Here is a 17,865-nt window from a genome sequence, read left to right as displayed (position 1 = left end):
TAGAGCAAAGGCATCTTCTTGTGAGAGTGCCAGGCATGTTGAGGGAAATGGTCAATGGCCTGGTGTGGCTCTGTAAAAACACATTTGGGACGGGAGTTTTTGGCATGAAGTAACTAGAAAGGTAGTTTGAGAACAAATGATGGAAGACTTTGTATGTCAGTCAGTGGATATTGGACCTGATCTTAGCAGCCATCAGAGTTTTGTTCTGTTTTTTTAAAAAAAATTTTTAAAATAAAATAATTTAATATGACAAATATATGTGACCTGATTTTTACACCACAGTAAAACAAGCCATTTGGAGAGAGGATATGTTGAAACAATTGATTTCTCTGCAAGCCGTAGCCATTATTTATATTATTTCTGAGGCTTCAAACATGATGCTACTACTTCCTCTTATTACCACTACTTGAGTATTGTTCTGTGGCCCCTAGTTGTGATCTCTACACATTCATTGATTACACGATTCATAAAGAGACCAAATTCCCTTCATATCCCTTGGACATGCATACTACTGTTTAATTTCAATGATGATTTCTTGCCTTTATATTCTTTAACTCTGGGGGGTGAGTTATGCTTGTGGTATTGACTCAGTGGCTTAGAGTTGCCTTGAAAAGGGAACTATGGTCTCCCTTACACCTTTACTGTTTTTATAGAGGATGGTGCCATGGATAAATCAAACAACCTTCTTTCTAGGCTGATCTCCTTGGGCCACTAAAACTTCCCTTGTCAGAGGAAACTGCTACCCTCTGGGTCACTGCCACCTCTCACTCCTCTCTCCAACCTCAGTTAAGAAATTCATCATATTCTCTCTCTTTGACTCCTCACCATTCCTCCCAAACTTTCACAGCTTCCTTAAAATGCTACCAAGTACAGTCCTGGCTGGTGTAGCTCAGTGGATTGAGCAACAGTCTGTGAACCAAAGGGATGCTGGTTTGATTCCCAGTCAGGGCACATGCCTGGGTTGCTGGCCAAGTCCCCAGTAGGGGGTGCATGAGAGGCAACCACGCATTGTTCTTTCTCTTCCCCTCTTTCTCCTTCCCTTCCCTTCTCTCTAAAAATAAATAAAAAAATATTTTTTAAAAATCCTACCAAACACAAATAACCTCTTCCTTTCTTTTTTAAAGCAACTGGTGATGCCTTAGCTTCCCAGACTATATTCAATCCTTGGAACATCTGTCATTTTATCTTGTTACCAGGATCAGTTAACACCTTATCACAGTCATCCAAGGCACTAGTGACCCTGGTGGGTCACCAGAGTCATAGCAGTACATAGCAGACATAGGGCTGCTACCTCAACACAAGCAAATTCTGTACCTGTAGCAGAGAGTAGACTTAATCTGTTCAACACAATTTTATTGAGTACCTATTATGCGAGAGATTATTTTAGGCACTGGGGAAACAATGAAGAATAAAACAAATGATACATCCACTCCCTGGAAGTTTATGGCTTGTAATAGTGTTTGACAAACTATAGCCTGTGGATCAAATCTGGCCCACCATCTATTTTTGACTATGAACCTTGATTGAAACACAGCCATGTTCATTCATTTAGATCATCTATGGGTGCTTTCATGCAAAAGAGCAGAGTTATGTGCTTGCAGCAGAGACTGCATGACCTGAAAAGCCCATATGTTTTCTTTTTCTTTTATAGAAAAAGTGTGCTGATCCCTGGTGTAGAAAAGTGCTTCTTGAGCGATCTGTAATGAAAGATCATGAAAGATCAGTTTTATTTTATTTTTTATTTTATTGTGAGATGATCATTTAATATAAGGTCTATTCTTTTAACCAACTTTTAGTATAAACTATATTATCATTGACTAGAGGTACAGTGTTGTACAACAGATCTCTAGAAATTATTCATCTTGCTTGTCTGAAACTTTATCGATTTAGTGATGCCCCATTTCTTTCTCTCCTCAGCTCCTGGCAACCACCATTGGAGACTTTGACTCTATGAATTTGATTATTTTAGATACTTAATGTGAGTGCAAGTATTTAATACAGTTATGTATGCCATAACAACAGAGATATGTTCTTATAAATGTGTCATTAGGCGATTTTGTTGTTCAAACCTCACAGAGTGAACAACGTGTTACTAAACATTGTAGGCAGTTATAACACAGTGGTATTTGTGTATCTAAATACCTAAACAGAAAAGAAATAGTCAAAATATAGTCTCTCACAGCTTTTCAAGGTTAGAACTTTAGCAAATTTTATTTTTTGGAGGGAGGCACAATTTAATCCACAACAGGCTCCAATATTGTATTTTACATTTGATCCTGCAAAAGTAATGAGGGGAGAAGGAGGCTTTGCCTCTTTCCTCTGAGGACACTTTCTATATGGCGTAGAGAAACATTTTGCTCACACTGGTCATACTTGGGTGCAAACAAGGGCGAGCTTTGTGCCCAGCTGAATTGGAGGTCCTGTTAGTAAGGGAAAGGGAACGAACCTGTATCGGATTGCCGTGAGCAGTCTCTGCCGTGTGCTCTAAAATTGCCCTTTAAATCAGTTATACTTGTGTTTCTCTGGTCCATTGGATTGCAATGTTTGGCCCTCTCACAGAAAGCTACGTGAGCCTATCATCTGTTTTTGGCTGGGACAGAAATCTATGGCTTCCTAGAGGTTTCTAGCAAGCCATTATCATAGTTTGATTATCTTTAGTCAGTAAATTTCTCTGATTCTCAATTTTCTCATTTGTAAATTGAGGATGGTACATACCTCATATTGTTGTGGTATGGCTTAAGTAGGATAGAATACATGTGAAAAAGATTCCTGACATAAATATACCTGCATGTTAAGTATTAATCCAGGATGGAGAAGATGGAGGGAATGAGGAAGGGAAAGAAAAAAATTGCTTTCTGGGTATAATATTCTAATGAAAATAAAAGCTTATGTGAGGGAAATGTGTATTTTCTTCAGTCCATTTAAGTAAGTCATGGTTCTTTTGATAAAATATTGATATATTTGCCCTTAGCAGCTCTTTTGATGTTTATATAAAGCCATATAACACAATTTGAGTTATTATTGAAGGCACAATTTTCACCTGGTCGAGTGAGAAAACAATCCTTGAACAGGTAATCTCACATGATCTAATCAAATATCAATTATTGTTATTGTAAGTAACTCAGTAGTCCAAACGATTCCTTTGACATTGAATAGGCAATGTACTCATTTTTTCCTATAGACATTGTACCAGAGTCTGCTAGTTTCCCCCAAATATCCAGTCCCCTTTTTTTTCCCATGTGGTTAAAGTTTTAGCTGGAACATGTGGCCACCCACCAGCTGATGATATTTCTCAGCCTCCCTTGCCAGTGGATGTAGTTATATGATGAAGTCAATGGATGTGGGCATAAGTAACATGTTCAGCTTCTGGGTCATGCCCTGAAGGGGAAGCGCCACGCCTTTCCCTGCTCCTGCTCCCTGAGATGTGGATGTGATGCTGAGACTTCTCTGATGAAGGCAACTATGTAGGACAACGAAGCAACAAGATAACATGAGCCCTGGGTTTCTAGTACCATGAAGCTACCCTATCAGCCTAGTTCTGTTTAAACTTGGATTCTCACATGAAAATAAACTATTTTGTTTAAAACACTATTATTCTGGGTTTTACTTTAGCAACTGAACCTTTATCTGGAAAAAACAAAACAAAACAAAACAGAATTTGGTACCTAAAAGTGGGCATTGGCTGAGTGGTCACGTGGTAAGTACAAGAGCAGAGATACTGCTGACTGAAATGCTGGATATCTTTATTATACAGAGCAAAAATATCTGGAGCTGTCATCTGTAATAACTTGGACCAAATGCTCCTGAAGACCATAGCTCTAAGAGAGAAGGTATAAAATAATTCAGGATGTTGGAATGTATTGTCTGCCTCTTTACTTCTTTCAGAAAATGTTTCACAACAAGATACAGATTAGATTGGATTGAATCAATTGCAAGCACAGATGGAAGGGAATACAACTTTCCTAAGAGAAGATCTGTCCACCTAGGCCAGCAGCCTTAAGTTGACTAGGCATTGTGTAAATTAGAAAGGACTGAAAGAACCACATGCTTCTGCAGACTGAACAGCAGGAATGATAAAGTGTGGCTATGAACAGGAGTGATAAGGAGCTGGTTTTATTGTAGTTCCTCAATAATCTCTACCCAATGCCTCTCAAGCGAGTCCAAGTAACAATAATACTACATGTCCTAGTTGATTTTCTTTAATGTTCAATAAAAAGAGCATTATAAGTCTTTAATGGTTTATTGATTGGCACAAACAATCTATGTAAAATAATGAGCTTACTATTTAAATGCAGCTTTAGGTAAATTCATCTAGCTTAAAGATCTTCAAGCCAAAGTCTGCGATGCCTGGCATACAAGATTTTCCTGTGTGTTTTTGGACACATATGAATTTATGAGTGAATTTATGGAAATTAAACTTTCAACTTTCATGTTCATCTTTCTAAAAATTGATCTACCTGAGAATTTCCTCATGGTCAAGAGTCATTGTACTTCTTTGGGGTCTTTTCTGTCACAATTGTCCTTCTCCTACTTGATTAAAAAAGGCCTACTACCTCTCTTCCATCTCCAGTCTTAGCCTACTGCAAATGTACAATATTTTATGATGGTTTCAGTTATTGATAATTAATACTAATGATAATGAGAAGACTTTTAATGAAACACTTAGATCATTGTAGTTACAGGAAAAGAACCTCACTTAATTGTAATTTACATACACAAGTTTATTGCAAAGAAACATTACATAGGTGATTATATGAGGTAGAACTCACCAAATGTATTACATCATACGATTCTGTGAGGGATGTGAAAAAGAAGTAAGAATCTGAGGAGCAAAAGGAACTGTTAAAGAAGAACTTGTTCACATATTTTAAAAGTGAATGATGGTGTCAAACCACTACATAATTTACATTCTTTTTGATACATTTAAAAGTGTTAGAACCATTTCATTTTTAAAATATCAAAATATACAATATATTGGATTTGCATCTTTTGTTATTGTGTAAATTTATATGGGGAAAATTATGTATTTAGATCTAAATATGTCATGGGGCTTCATAGTATTTAAATGTTCTTTAAATGTATTCTCAAACAAAAATGTTTGAAGACTCCCTTCTGTTCCCCACTGTAATAGGATTACTGCCCATAAGCCCTTCCAATATAGAATTAGGGGCACTCTGTTGCTCCAGAGCAAATAATGCCCTTGTTTAGAATTGCTGATGACTTCTGGATGGTTGTGTATTGTCTATGGGAGCCGAATGAAATCTCAAACAGCAGTTTTGTCTGCATAAGGTGTAGAGGAGGTTAAGCTTCAGACTTGGGTAGAATGGATGAACCTCTCAGTTTAAGTGTAAACAGTAACATTAGGTTATTTGAGGTGAAGTAATATGGAAACAATAACAAAGTGTGGCTGTGTTTTCTCTTTTTTAATGAGGCTTTGCTTTCCTTTCAGAAAAGGTTGAAAGTATACTTTCTCATTTCTCCCATATTTCATACTGCCACATGAAGATGATCTTGCTGAAACAATGTTCTTCTACGTGCTTTTCTAGTATCCAAAGCAAATACTAGTTTCCAGTCCTTTGTATTTTTTCAAATAGGACTGTTAGTGATCCCAGTTATGAACTGTATTCATTCTGTTATAGCTAGAAGGCTTGGCAAGTGTTTTTTAAATGAAACATTGTACACCTTATTAGGCTTGCTGCTTTTTTTTTTTTAACAAAGGACATAGGGAAGAATAAGTCAATGGAATGATTTAAAAACAATTTAGCTTGATTTTCTAATAAGGAAAAAGGTATTAGACTTGTATTAACAGACTGATAACATTTTAAAACTACATGAGAATGGAGATTGAATATCATTTTAATAAAACTTTAATTTCTCTTTAACAGAAATGTACTCTCCATCATAGTGTTCCTATTAAAGCCAACCATGAAAAAGACTAAAAAAATGGTATAATTTGTCTTCTAATTAGAATATATTGATTTTTTCGCCAATTTGTCCTATTGAAATAAGAGAAATAAAATTTGCATTTATTTTAGCTGTGAAGTTGGATACTCAGTGGGGAATCTATCTAGCCAAATGTCTCTGGGAACCTCCTATTCTATCACAAGGATGGCTCCCTCCCCAAACAGTCTTATTTCTATGAAAAGGCCCGCTTCTAAAGTACTCAACTGATTAGACCAGGGGTTGCAGCCCTCCTTCCCTCTGCAACCTGAGCTGAGCCAATCAGACCCTCCCAGACTCCTTCACAGTCAGAGCTGAGAGACTGGAGTTTGTTCTCCACTGCTGACTGAGCCTATTGCTTGTCATCTTAGGGAAATAAAATGGCATTATCCTCAACATTAATGGGACCAGGAGCAAGAGTACAGATGGTGGCCCCCATATCATGTGTTTAAACATTGGAAAGGAATAAATTAAGAAAATAAACTATTAAATAATATATTTTCTATCTTTCTATCTTGACAAATACAATTAATTCATAACAACCTGGGAGGTGAGGCTTGAACTATTAAAATTCTGAGAACCACCCTGGCTGGTGTGGCTCAGTGTACTGAGTGCTGGCCTGTGAATCAAACGCTTGCCGGTTTGATTCCCTGTCAGGGCACATGCCTGGGTTGCAGGCCAGATCCCCAGTAGGGGGCACACAAGAGGCAACCACACACTGATGTTTTTTTCCCTCTCTGTCTTTCTCTTTTCCCCTCTGTAAAAATAAATGGATACAGTCTAAAAAAATAAATAAAATAAAATAAAACTCTAAGATTTCAGAATTCTACAATGGAAAGTGACTTTCCATTGAGAGATGGAAAGAGATGGTCTGTAGACTCTCCTCTTTTTATCAGTACCACAAAGGGCCATAAATTACATGTATATAGACATTCCAGGAGCTCATTCAAGCACGGTCCATCTTGAGTATATTTTGGGACTAGAGGGCCTCACCTACAAGAACACACTGTCCTTGGGCAGACAGACTCAGGAAAGAAGCTGGTACAGGTCCTAGGAATAAACTCAGGCCCACTGGAGACAGGGAATTCTGGGAACTCAAGCACCCAGACCATGTTTCAGAAGGGACTATGTGGGCTCTGGAAAAGCACAGCTTTTTTTTTTTCTTTTAATAGATGTTATTTTTAGAGCGTTTTTTTTTTGTTCACAGCAATATCGAGCAGAAGGTACAGAGAGTTCCTAGGTACTCCCTGACCCCACACATACATGGGGGAGGCTATGCACACATACTTGGGCCACATCTTCTTAGCCCCATTGACTCCTTGCCTCATGGGGATGGGCACGGTAAGGGAAGGGCAAGAGTAGAGCCCTCTAGAGTTTTCAGCCTGGCTCTAAGGGAGAAGAATAAGATAGAACTAATAAAACAACAGACAAGATAGAAAGAATCCCAGGGATCTTCCAATTTCTGATTTTAGTCCATTGTAAGTCTTGGCCATTTTCCTGCTCTAGTTTTTTTGTTTGTTTGTTTGTTTGTTTGTTTGGACTGGGGGGACAGGATATCATGGTGATGGAAAAAATAAAATAAAGAGAAAAAGATATGGTGTTCTCTTTTTTCTATTTATTTTTAAATTACAGTTGACATACCACATTATATTAGTTTTAAGTGCACAACATAGCAATTAGACATTTATCTACATAATGAAGTCATCACACAGGTAAGTCTAGTACCTGCCCGACACCATGCATAGTTATTACAATATTATTTACTATATTCCTATATTCCTATACTATTTACTATATTACTATATGGATGTACTTTACATCTGTATGCACCATGGCATTCTCTATTTTTTAAAAGCTAGTTTTATATGGTTTGGATTACTTGTAATCAATAAGACCTAATTAAGAAAACCAGGACATCCGACTGGGAGACTTTGAGTTACCAGTCCAATTAAAATGTCATTGCCTGAATGTATATGATGTGTTATGAATGGTTGCACATTCACTTTATAATCTTTACAATACCATGTGAGGTAAGAATCACGATTGCTATTTTGCAGATATATAAATGGAAGCTCAACTAACTTGTCCAAATTTCCAAACAAGATTTTCTGGTGGTGAAGAAAGGGGATTTGAGTGTATTGTTCTCCAACTATTGGAGTGCATGAGAAATTATTTATATTAGCTGGTGCTAACTGTGAAGTTAGGAAACCTCTTCCCCCCAAAACTATTAGAAACAGTAGATTAAAATATCATTTTTATTCATTTAAAAAGCAAATATGCTCCTTTAGAAATTTCCTTTGAAGATAACACAAATAGCAAGAATAAGAGACTTTAATGGTCAACATCCTTTCGTTGGTGGCCTACACTATGTGCTAAGCAAAAGATACACTTTCCAAGTGTGGGTGTGCAAGATGTAAGCCTAAGATGTAAACTCTTTATAGACTCAGTGGGAGGTTGGGGCAGGGAAGGGAAGCAAGTGTTAAATCTCTAAGGTATGTTTGAATGAGTTTTAGAAACACTAATTCGAAAGAACATAAGCACCCCTATGTTCATTGCGGTGTTATTTACAATCACCAAGATATGGAAGCAGCTCCAGTGTCCATCAGTAGATGAGTCATAAAACAAATATGAAACATTTACAGAATGGAATACTATCTGGCTATAAAAAAGAAGAAAATTTTACCATTTGTAACAGTATGGATGGACCTGGAGAACATTATGCTAAGTGAAATAAGCCAGTTAGAGAAAGACAAATGCCACATGATTTCACTCATATGTGAATCTAGTGAACAAACTGAACTAACAAGCAAAACAGAGTCAGTCTCATAGATGGAGCAGATGACAGCTAGTGGTGGGGGGAGGTTGAGAAATGGAGGGATTGAGCAAAAAGGAAAAAGGACTCATGGACGTGTACAACAGTGTGGTGATTTCTGGGGGTAGGAAGATGGTATAAGGGGAGTAATTGGTAATGGAAAAATATAATAAAGATTAAATAAATAAATTTAAAAATCACAGGTGTCTGGTACTATTTCTGGTTACAAAATGAAAGTGAAGGTGTGTTATATCAGCACGGAACTCTTCTTTGGTTTTGACAATGCCTCCCTGAAAATGAAGCTGGGGCAGGTGAATAGGCCTAAGTCTGCTGGAGCTTAACAGCCCTTTGGGTAGCCTAAGGAATGGTGTGTGTGTGTGTGTGTGTGTGTGTACCTCAAGCCAATTAGTATACCAGGATTGGTGTGGAAAAAAGAGATTGCAGACGATTAAGCACAAATAAAATAAATAAAATGAGATTTAATATGTTGCCTAGATGCAGACTAAGGGAGGTAGAACTTTGAGAGCTTTTCCTAATGAGTGTGGAATGGGAGGTAGGGTTAGTGTTCAAGTTCCCTCATGTCAGAGCCTAAAGAATAAAACCTCAGTAGTGACCATGGCATCACAGGTGTGGTTATTGACTAGCCACATCTAGCAAAGGTCAGTTTCTTAAGGGGTCCTTAAGTGAAGGTTCAGGATCTAGCTTTGTGGTGATGGGGGTGGGGAATGTGAAGCGATGGGAGAGGGGCCTGATAATTTTTCTTTTTCTCCTTCTTTTAAAAAAAGAGACAGATATCTTTCTTCTGTGGTATATTTCAGACTTCATACCGAGCTTCAGGCACAACGCTGCTCCAGGTTCTTCTGAGCCCTGAAAGTCTTCTTCCCATGCTGCTCAGGAGGGCTTACCCCTCCAGGGCAGGGGCCCAGGCCCTTCTTGCAGTTCTGGGTATCTAGGGATTCTGTGTTGGTCTCAGTAGGTCCTGGGGGTCCTGCTTTTCTCATCAACAACAGGGTATGCCAGAAAGCCCTAGAGCCAGCCCCACACCTCCTAATCCTCTGGCTACGAGAGGAGACACTGTCCTACTGTAGTCCAGCTCCATAGTGCTCTCTGAAATCATCTTTCCTCTGGGCCTGAAAGCCAGGCACTGCACTCAACTGGGTGCAGGCCCAGGCTGGGAGACAAGACCCTGGAGAGAGAGCCAAGCCCCGCCTCCTCCAGAGCAATAGCAAATGGGCTCCTTAGGTCCCTGCTCCTCAGAGCCAGGCAGGCCTTGCTCATTCTGAGAGCTGGAGGTGGGTGTGCCAAAGGAGGGAAGATACAGAATTCCAATTTATCTTTTCCATCTTCACTACATATCTGTCAGTCTCTTGTGGCATTCTGGTGTCAGGTGTTTTGGTTAAATCACCTGTTTTGGACTCTTGAGAAACCTTTGTTATATAACTTTGTTTTTTACCCTATCAATACATTAGTTGCTCTTGGTCATTTTGAAAGAGTTTCATATGAAATTTAAAAAAATTCACTGTATATATTGGTAGAATTCACTAGTGAAGCCGCCTGGGCCTATGGCTTTCTTTGTGGAAATGTTTGTTGAAAATGGATTTACTTTCTCCAGTAGATACAAAGCTGTCCATAATTATTATTTTGTTTGTGTCAGTTTTGTTAAGATGTAGTTTTTGAAGGTTATTTGCCCATTTCATTTAAGTTGTTTAATTTATGGCATAAAGTTACTTATATTTATTATTCTTTTAATATTTATAGGATTTGTAGCAATACTAATATTTATACTTGTATGCTTCCTTTGTATTTTTTGATCAGTCTAATTATGGGTTTATCTATTTTGTTGGTCTTTTCAAAGAATTAGCTTTGGCTTTGTAAATTTTCTGTATTGTTTGTTTTCTATTTCATTGATATTTTTGTTTACTTTTTTTGGTTTTCTTTGCTCTTGTTTTTCTAGTTTGCTAAGGTAATTTTATATCTTTTTTCCTTCCTAATATAAGCATTTAAAGCTGTAAATTTTCCTCTGAGCACAAATTTTGAAATGTTATATCTTCCTTGGAAATCCCACAAAATTTGAGAAGTTGTATTTTCATTGTTATTAGTTTGAAATGTTTTCTAATTTGCCTTGTGATTCCTTCATTAATACATAAATTATTTAAAAGTGTGTTATCTATTTTGCAAATACTTCAGGTGTTTTTGATATTTTATTATTACTGTTTTCTAAATTATATCCATTATGGTCATAATATGGTTGAGAGCAAACACTGACCATATTTCAGTCCTTTAATTTTAGACTTGTGTTAGCCCAGAATATGCTCTATTTTGACTGTTCCATGTGCACTTGAAAAGAAAATGTGTTTTCTGCTCTTGGGTGTGGTATTACATAAGTGTGTTTAGGTCAATCGGGTTGCTACTGTTTAATTCTTCTATTTTTACTGAGTTTGTCTTGTTCTATCAGTTACTGAGAAAATGGTGTTCAGATCTCCAGTGGTGACTTGTTTACATTTCTTCTTATTTCAGTCAGCTTTTATTTCATAATTTTGGAACCTCTATGATTAGGTTCAGGCACATTTATGATTATAATGTATTCCTGATGATTGGGCTTTAAATTGTTATGAAATTTATCTATCTCTGGTAATGGTCTTTGTCTTGAAGTCCATTTGGACACATATTATGTCCCTCTAGCTTTCTTATGTTTGTTATTTACATAATATATCTTTTTTTCACCCAGTTACTTTCATGCAGTCTGTGTATTTATATTTAAAGTTGTCTTTTCTAGGCAGCATATAGTTGTTGCTTTTTAACTTATTATAATTTCTTCCTTATTTTACAATCCTTATTTCTATATTTTGTCTTATTTGGTAGGATCTACAGTAGCATATTGAACATTAGTAGTGATAGCACTATTCCTTGTTCTGTTCTGGATCCTAAGAAAATGTATCTAAATTTTTGCCATTAATTGTAATATTTGCTTTGGTTATTTTGTAGATAGCCTTTATCAAATTAACAAATTTCTGCGTCTAGTCTTCTTAGTTTTTTGTGTATATATGTGTTGAGTTGATCAAATGCTTTTTTGTATCTACTTAAATTATTATTTTTGTTATTCTTTCCTTTTTTGAACTTGGAATAATAAAATGAGTTAATTTTTAAAAATTCTTTGGAATAATTTGTATAAAGGAGGGGTTACTTAAATAAAAATTTGGGAGCACATATATGTAAAGTAATTTGCATATGGGACTTTTTGGTGATTTTTCAGAACGTCTTTAATTAATATTTCAACTTATATAATGGATATTAATTTATTCAAAACTTTGATTTATATTTTGGCTTTAATTAAATTTATTAATTTCATATAGTTTGCATACTTATCGGCATATAATTGTTTATAATATTTTTTCAACCTCTGTTGTACTTGTTTCTCCTCTTTTGCCTGATTTTAAAAGGCCTATGTTATATTCCTCTGGGTGGGGGAGGGGAGAGGATCCTCACAGTCATGAACCTCTGGCAGGACCACTTTCATTGATGAAGTCCTCTCTCCCTCACCATCTTCCAACAGGTGTTCCATTCCAGTGACTTTGCCCCGTGCTTGGATCTTTTTAAGAAGTGATCTTCTCAGCTGTAATTATAAATTATGGCAGATCGGGGTAGAGGGATAAGAAAAAGAGAAAATGAGAGAAGGGGAATGCTTATAATGGGGACAAGCCTGCCCATACTTGTTTTTCGTTGTAACCCCAGCTGAGCTCCTGTGCTCTCCTGAGGCTATTCTCCTCCATTTTGTTGGTTCCAGGCTGATCCGTTCTACTGTGGCACAGAGATGAGCGATGACATTGTAGGATGGTGTTATGGAAATATATAGGTACCATTTGAAAGCCGTTTGCCGGACTTTCTGCTTTCATTGCATCTCAGCTTCCTGCATTTGGTTGTTGTTTTACCCTCAACCCCACTCTCCCACTTATAACAGGCTCTGACCTCTGTCCCTAAGAGCTCCCCATACTTTTGGTGCAAAGTTCTGAGATTCCTCAACTTCCATCTCATTTCTGTGGCATCTTCAGAGTTTGGTTTCAGGGGAGGTAACCAGAGGCTCTCCTTAATTTGCCACCTTTTCTGTGACAACAAGCCAATTATTTGTAAAACAAAGAATCTATTTACCATGTATCTAATTCTTTTCTAATTTGTTTTTCTTGTCAAAATTATCAGTGCTGATCATCAAAATGTGTTTGCTTCTTCTCCTGGGCAGAGGGTAAGACTGCATTTCCTTAGCCTTTGCTGAACTTCAGTGTAGCCATGTGACTGGCTTTAGTCAATGAACAGGGAGCAGACGTCTGAGTGTCACTTCCGTGTGGAAGCCCTGGGAGCAGTGCACGGTTTGCCATTCTTTCTTGTACTGTCTGCCATGGTGACCAGCGGTGCTCTAGTTCAAAATCTGGTAACATTTTTCTGTAAAACATGTAACACATATTTTACGCTTTGTAGGCCGTATGTTGCAACTTCTCCACTCTGCTGTTGTAGAACAAAAACAACCATCAGAGAAATACATAAATGAACAAGCACTTCTGTGTTCCAATAACACTTATTTTATGGATGCTGAAATGTAAATTTCATATAATTTTTATATACTTTTCACAGAAAATATTATTCATAAATAATTTATTTTAACACGCCATATGCTAAAACCAATCTTATCTCCTGGGTCCTACAAAACCAGGCAGCAAGCCAAACTTCATCTGCAGGCCACAGTTTGTCGGCCTTCGTCCTGGAGGGAGGCTCTTCCACAGAGCTGATTCCCAGGGGAGAGTCACACAGGGCAGGCCCCCCAGCGATCCACGAAGGCCATCTGGTTTGTGAAAAAATAAAACATTATTTTAAGCCATTAAGCTTAAATTCAGCATCACCTAGTCTGATCTGATACACTAATTCTATTTTTTTAATGATAAGGCAACAATGAATAACCAGGGGACAAACGTTAATGAAAAGAAAAAGGGAAAGGGAAACTGACAAAGGACCAGGAGGAATTTGGACTGAAAGTTAAAGAGCTCAGTAAAACTCTGACATGGTCCATCCTTTTCATTGGAATGCTGTGTCTTTAAATCTCAATCACTTGCCTATTGGCTCATTTAATAATGCATCTTCTGCTCTTGTGGGTATGCTGTAATGTTGATTACTTTAAATAATTAAAAAAAAATAAAGTCAGGGAAATATTTTAAAGTAGCTCTGAAAACTGCGTCAGAAAGTCAGGAAGGCCAAAATAAGGAGCTCTGTTAAGAGACATTCCATCAACAAAAATATCTCTTCTCTTCTCTGCCATGGCAACTTCAAAATAGTAAAGAATATGTGATATGCAGAATCCTTATGTGAACCAGGATGCTGAGAATTGTGCAGCCAACAAGCGTCTGTCTATTCTGGTGGCAAGAAGGGGTATATTCTGAAAAGAAATTGTACCGATTCTGTAGCATTTGTTGAGCTTTCCCAACTGTTCATAGCAAAATTACTGAGATGCTCAAACAATCCACTTCCCAATGGCTTAACACTGTATATTCACCTTGTGTGTCTCTGTAATTGTTGGAGCCTCATTCTAATACAGTTGGTGTGTTAAATAATCTTTTTATTTGGACATGCCAGAGCAGGAAAGAGAAGAGATGTTTTGCAGTGATAAAGGTTGCAGTTGTCAGAGCCTCTTACCCTAGAAATGTTGGTGAGGAAACAGTCCTTATTTGATCATTTTTAGGGTGAGGGAAATGAAAGTAAGTTGTGTGCAGAAGCTCTAACTCCCTCGGGGCAGCTGAGTGGGAGAGAGAGGCTCTTTGGAAAACCTACAGTTTATTCTTACAAAACAATGTAGCCTGTAAGAAGTCGAAGCATTTGGAGAAAGTACAGAAATGAAAAGCATTATTGTGTGCAGTTCAAAATCTAAAGGGAAAAAAAGGTGTTCTATGAAAAGTCCAGACTTTACTTTTTGCCTTGGAAATCCTCAGGCCTATAGTAATATGATTTGTTTAAAATGTGGCACTTAAATATTTAAATGTAGCAGGCCCTATGTGTTTAATTTCTTTGTTTAACTGATGCATAGTTTCCCAACTATGTAGTGACTGGTGAAAAGTGTGAGGCTGTTCTATATTTATGTGGCTCAGCTTCCCAGAGTATTTGGATACTGGCCTTAACTATGTACAGTATCATTCCTTTGCAGCAGTGTTGACAATGACCCAAAATAATAATATTGTGCCCCCCTAGTCCACTTTTCTGAAGCACGATTAACAGTGAGAAAAAGCAAATTAAATTTATCAAGTAGTTTGCAAAAATTGCAGGGGCTACAGAGAATTACAAAGTAAAATTTTCTCTCACTATGTAGAAAGTCACATGCCTACTAATCTTGTATTTATTTAAAATTTAAACGATTATGCCTTTATGAATTCTTTGCTCAATGTCAGTAAGTATTCTGATGGAATTATAGTCATTTAATATCATGAAAAAGAGCAAGGCAGTAAGAACTAAAAAAAAATAACCATTTAACTTTTACTATTTTTTTAAAAATCAGAAGTGATGAAAAAAGTTTTTCAAGGAAAAAAGAAGTAAAACGTTACTGTCCAGTGAATGGTTTTCCACAGAATGAGTCTGTCCGCTGACAAAGGCCTGGCTGTGCCAGTGGTCGGGGCACTGACACTGCGTTCTGAAGTGTAGAAAAGCGAACGTGGGTGCTGTGGTCTGGCCGTGACCTCTCGGGATACACGGAACCTCTCCCTGGGCCCGGCCTTTGCTGGGGTGAGGTCAGTGACAAGAATTTGGCCTTGGAGAAATCATAAATAGATGAGCAAGCAGAGAATATTAAAGAGTGCATTTCCCACCAGTCAACTTTATCAGTCCTTAGAACGAGTGCATGTGTTTTAGAGAAAGTAGTCCCCACTCCTGGGAATTGGGGCACAGGGTAAAAATGAACGAAAGAATAGGAAAACAGGCTGAAAGACCAAATAAATCTAAGAAGAGTTTCTATTATAAAGCATATACTGGACTGTGTATTGTATAATGTTCAAAATAAACATGATTTTAAATAGTACAGATGTTCCCAAGATATAAAGCATTTTGTGGTTGTAAGAGTTTTTAGGCAGTTGCACAGACTTTTGTAGTTCAAATAATGTGATACAGTGTTTCTGTGTATTCTGTAGGACACCATTAATCTGATGTATTCTGTACAGCTTTCTACAAACACTTTATCAACTCTAGAAAAACCTGTGTCTTAAGAGCTATTTTCTCTTCTATTTTTGTTATTGCTGTTAGTCTAATTTTAGAGAAGACATACTATAAACTGAATTGTGTCCCCTCAAGTTCATATGTTGAAGCCCTAATCCCCCCCAGTACTTCAGAGTATAGAGATGGGACTTTTAAAGGGGTACATGAGTTAAAATGAAGGCTTTAGAATGGCCCTGATCCAATCTGACTGGCACCATATTTTTCTCAGCTCCTGACTGTGTCAGCTTATCTTATTGTAGGACCACCCCATTAACCCCTGCATATTGGTGTGTAGATTGGAAGCAAGGATTTGCTGTGTGTCTTTGACCTTTGACCTAATTCCAATTTTAGACAATCAGGTGGCTTTTGGTAATCCAGCCAACCTTCACAGCTTTGAACAAGGCCATCCTAACCCCGTTGGCTCTGTTCTAGGCATACCTCATACTGTGATTCCTATATGTAGTAAGCTGATATAACCTTTTCTAGAATGCTACTTAATTGACCTTCCTCCTTTCTGGGTATTCCACCATCCATAAAAGTAAATCTTAAAAAAAAATAAAAATATTAATCTTGCTGAAACTTTTGACTTTCATAACCACAAAAACTTTTTTAACCCTTTTATATTTTCTTTCTTATACCTTTAAAATTCAATTAATGGCTATAGCACTATGATTCAGAAATACCACAATTGTTTTGATGTTTTGCTGTTAAATAAAGGCTCATTTTTCTCTATTTTTTCTTTAGAACACATTCTTAACATTAAAGCTGATACAGGATGGGTGAACATTTTTGGATACCAGATAATCAGGAAAAGAGAAAGAATTAAGACTAATAAAAGTATTGATTAATTTCTCTTATAATTGTGGCAAAGCAGTGAATGCTTGTTAAATCCAGGAGTTGGTGGAAGAAATAATGCCCCAAAGTAATTACAGTTCATAAAGGCAGAGATTTAAAAGCCGAGTTATAGCAGAGGAGCAGCATTAGCTCAAAAACATGTATGCAAGAGCATAGCTTGTATAATTTTTCTCCAATTGAAATTAAAAATAGGGAATGGATAGAAGTTCTGGCTACCATACCAATCTACAAATGTTAAGTAGAGCTGACTTGGTTCTGGATATGACTGAAAGTAAGGCCTTAAAAGAGTTCATTCTTTTACATTCAGAACTTTATCATGACAATACAATGGGTTGAGAATGACAAATCACACTCAGGAATCGACTTACAGTTTGCATTGACTAAAGGTGGTGCCGTTCAGTGGTTATGAAAATGCACCCTAATAAAAAATTTTGCCCTGGCTGTTGTAGCTCAGTGGACTGAGTGGGCCTGTGAATCAACAGTCACTGGTTTGATTCCCAGTTAGGGCACATGCCTGGGTTGCAGGCCAGGTCCCCAGTGTGGGGTACATGAGAGGCAACCACACATTGATATTTCTCTCTTTCTCCTTTCTTTTCCCTCTCTCTAAAAATAAATAAATAAAATATTAAAAAAGAAAATGCATCCTAATTTCTTATATATCTTGAGCTGGAAACTTGGCTTTATCACTTACTAACTTTTTCATCTTGAGGGAATTTCATGGCCTCTTTGAATTGTTTCTTTATCTGTAAAATTAGGAATTATAATAGTAGCCAACTAACAGTTGTTGTCAAGGTTGTTGTCAAAGTTTGAATGAATGAGTTCATTTAAAATATTTTCTTAAGTCTTTTGAACATTTAGCTATGTTATTATATATCGTTATTATTTGGTACATTATGTATTCACAGCATTAAAATCCAACCCTTTCCATTATAATTCTGGCAAAATTGTTATGCAGGTGTCACTTTGGAAAATGTATTGATTTTTTTTTTCTGTAGTCTTTTCTAAATTTATTCCCCTAGTTCTCTGTCATTCACTGACTC

The 17,865-nt window shown here is 37.1% G+C and overlaps 1 pseudogene; it reads right to left on the bottom strand.

Annotated features, from left to right (window-relative positions):
* Positions 1-349: 349 nt before the first annotated feature.
* On the bottom strand, positions 350-2,531 carry LOC114513974 (annotated as a pseudogene).
* Between the last annotated feature and the right edge of the window lie 15,334 nt (positions 2,532-17,865).

This window comes from Phyllostomus discolor, chromosome 2 (genome assembly GCF_004126475.2).
Source record: "Phyllostomus discolor isolate MPI-MPIP mPhyDis1 chromosome 2, mPhyDis1.pri.v3, whole genome shotgun sequence".
In the NCBI taxonomy this organism is placed as follows: Eukaryota; Metazoa; Chordata; class Mammalia; order Chiroptera; family Phyllostomidae; genus Phyllostomus; species Phyllostomus discolor.
This window is presented reverse-complemented; position numbering and strand designations above follow the sequence as displayed.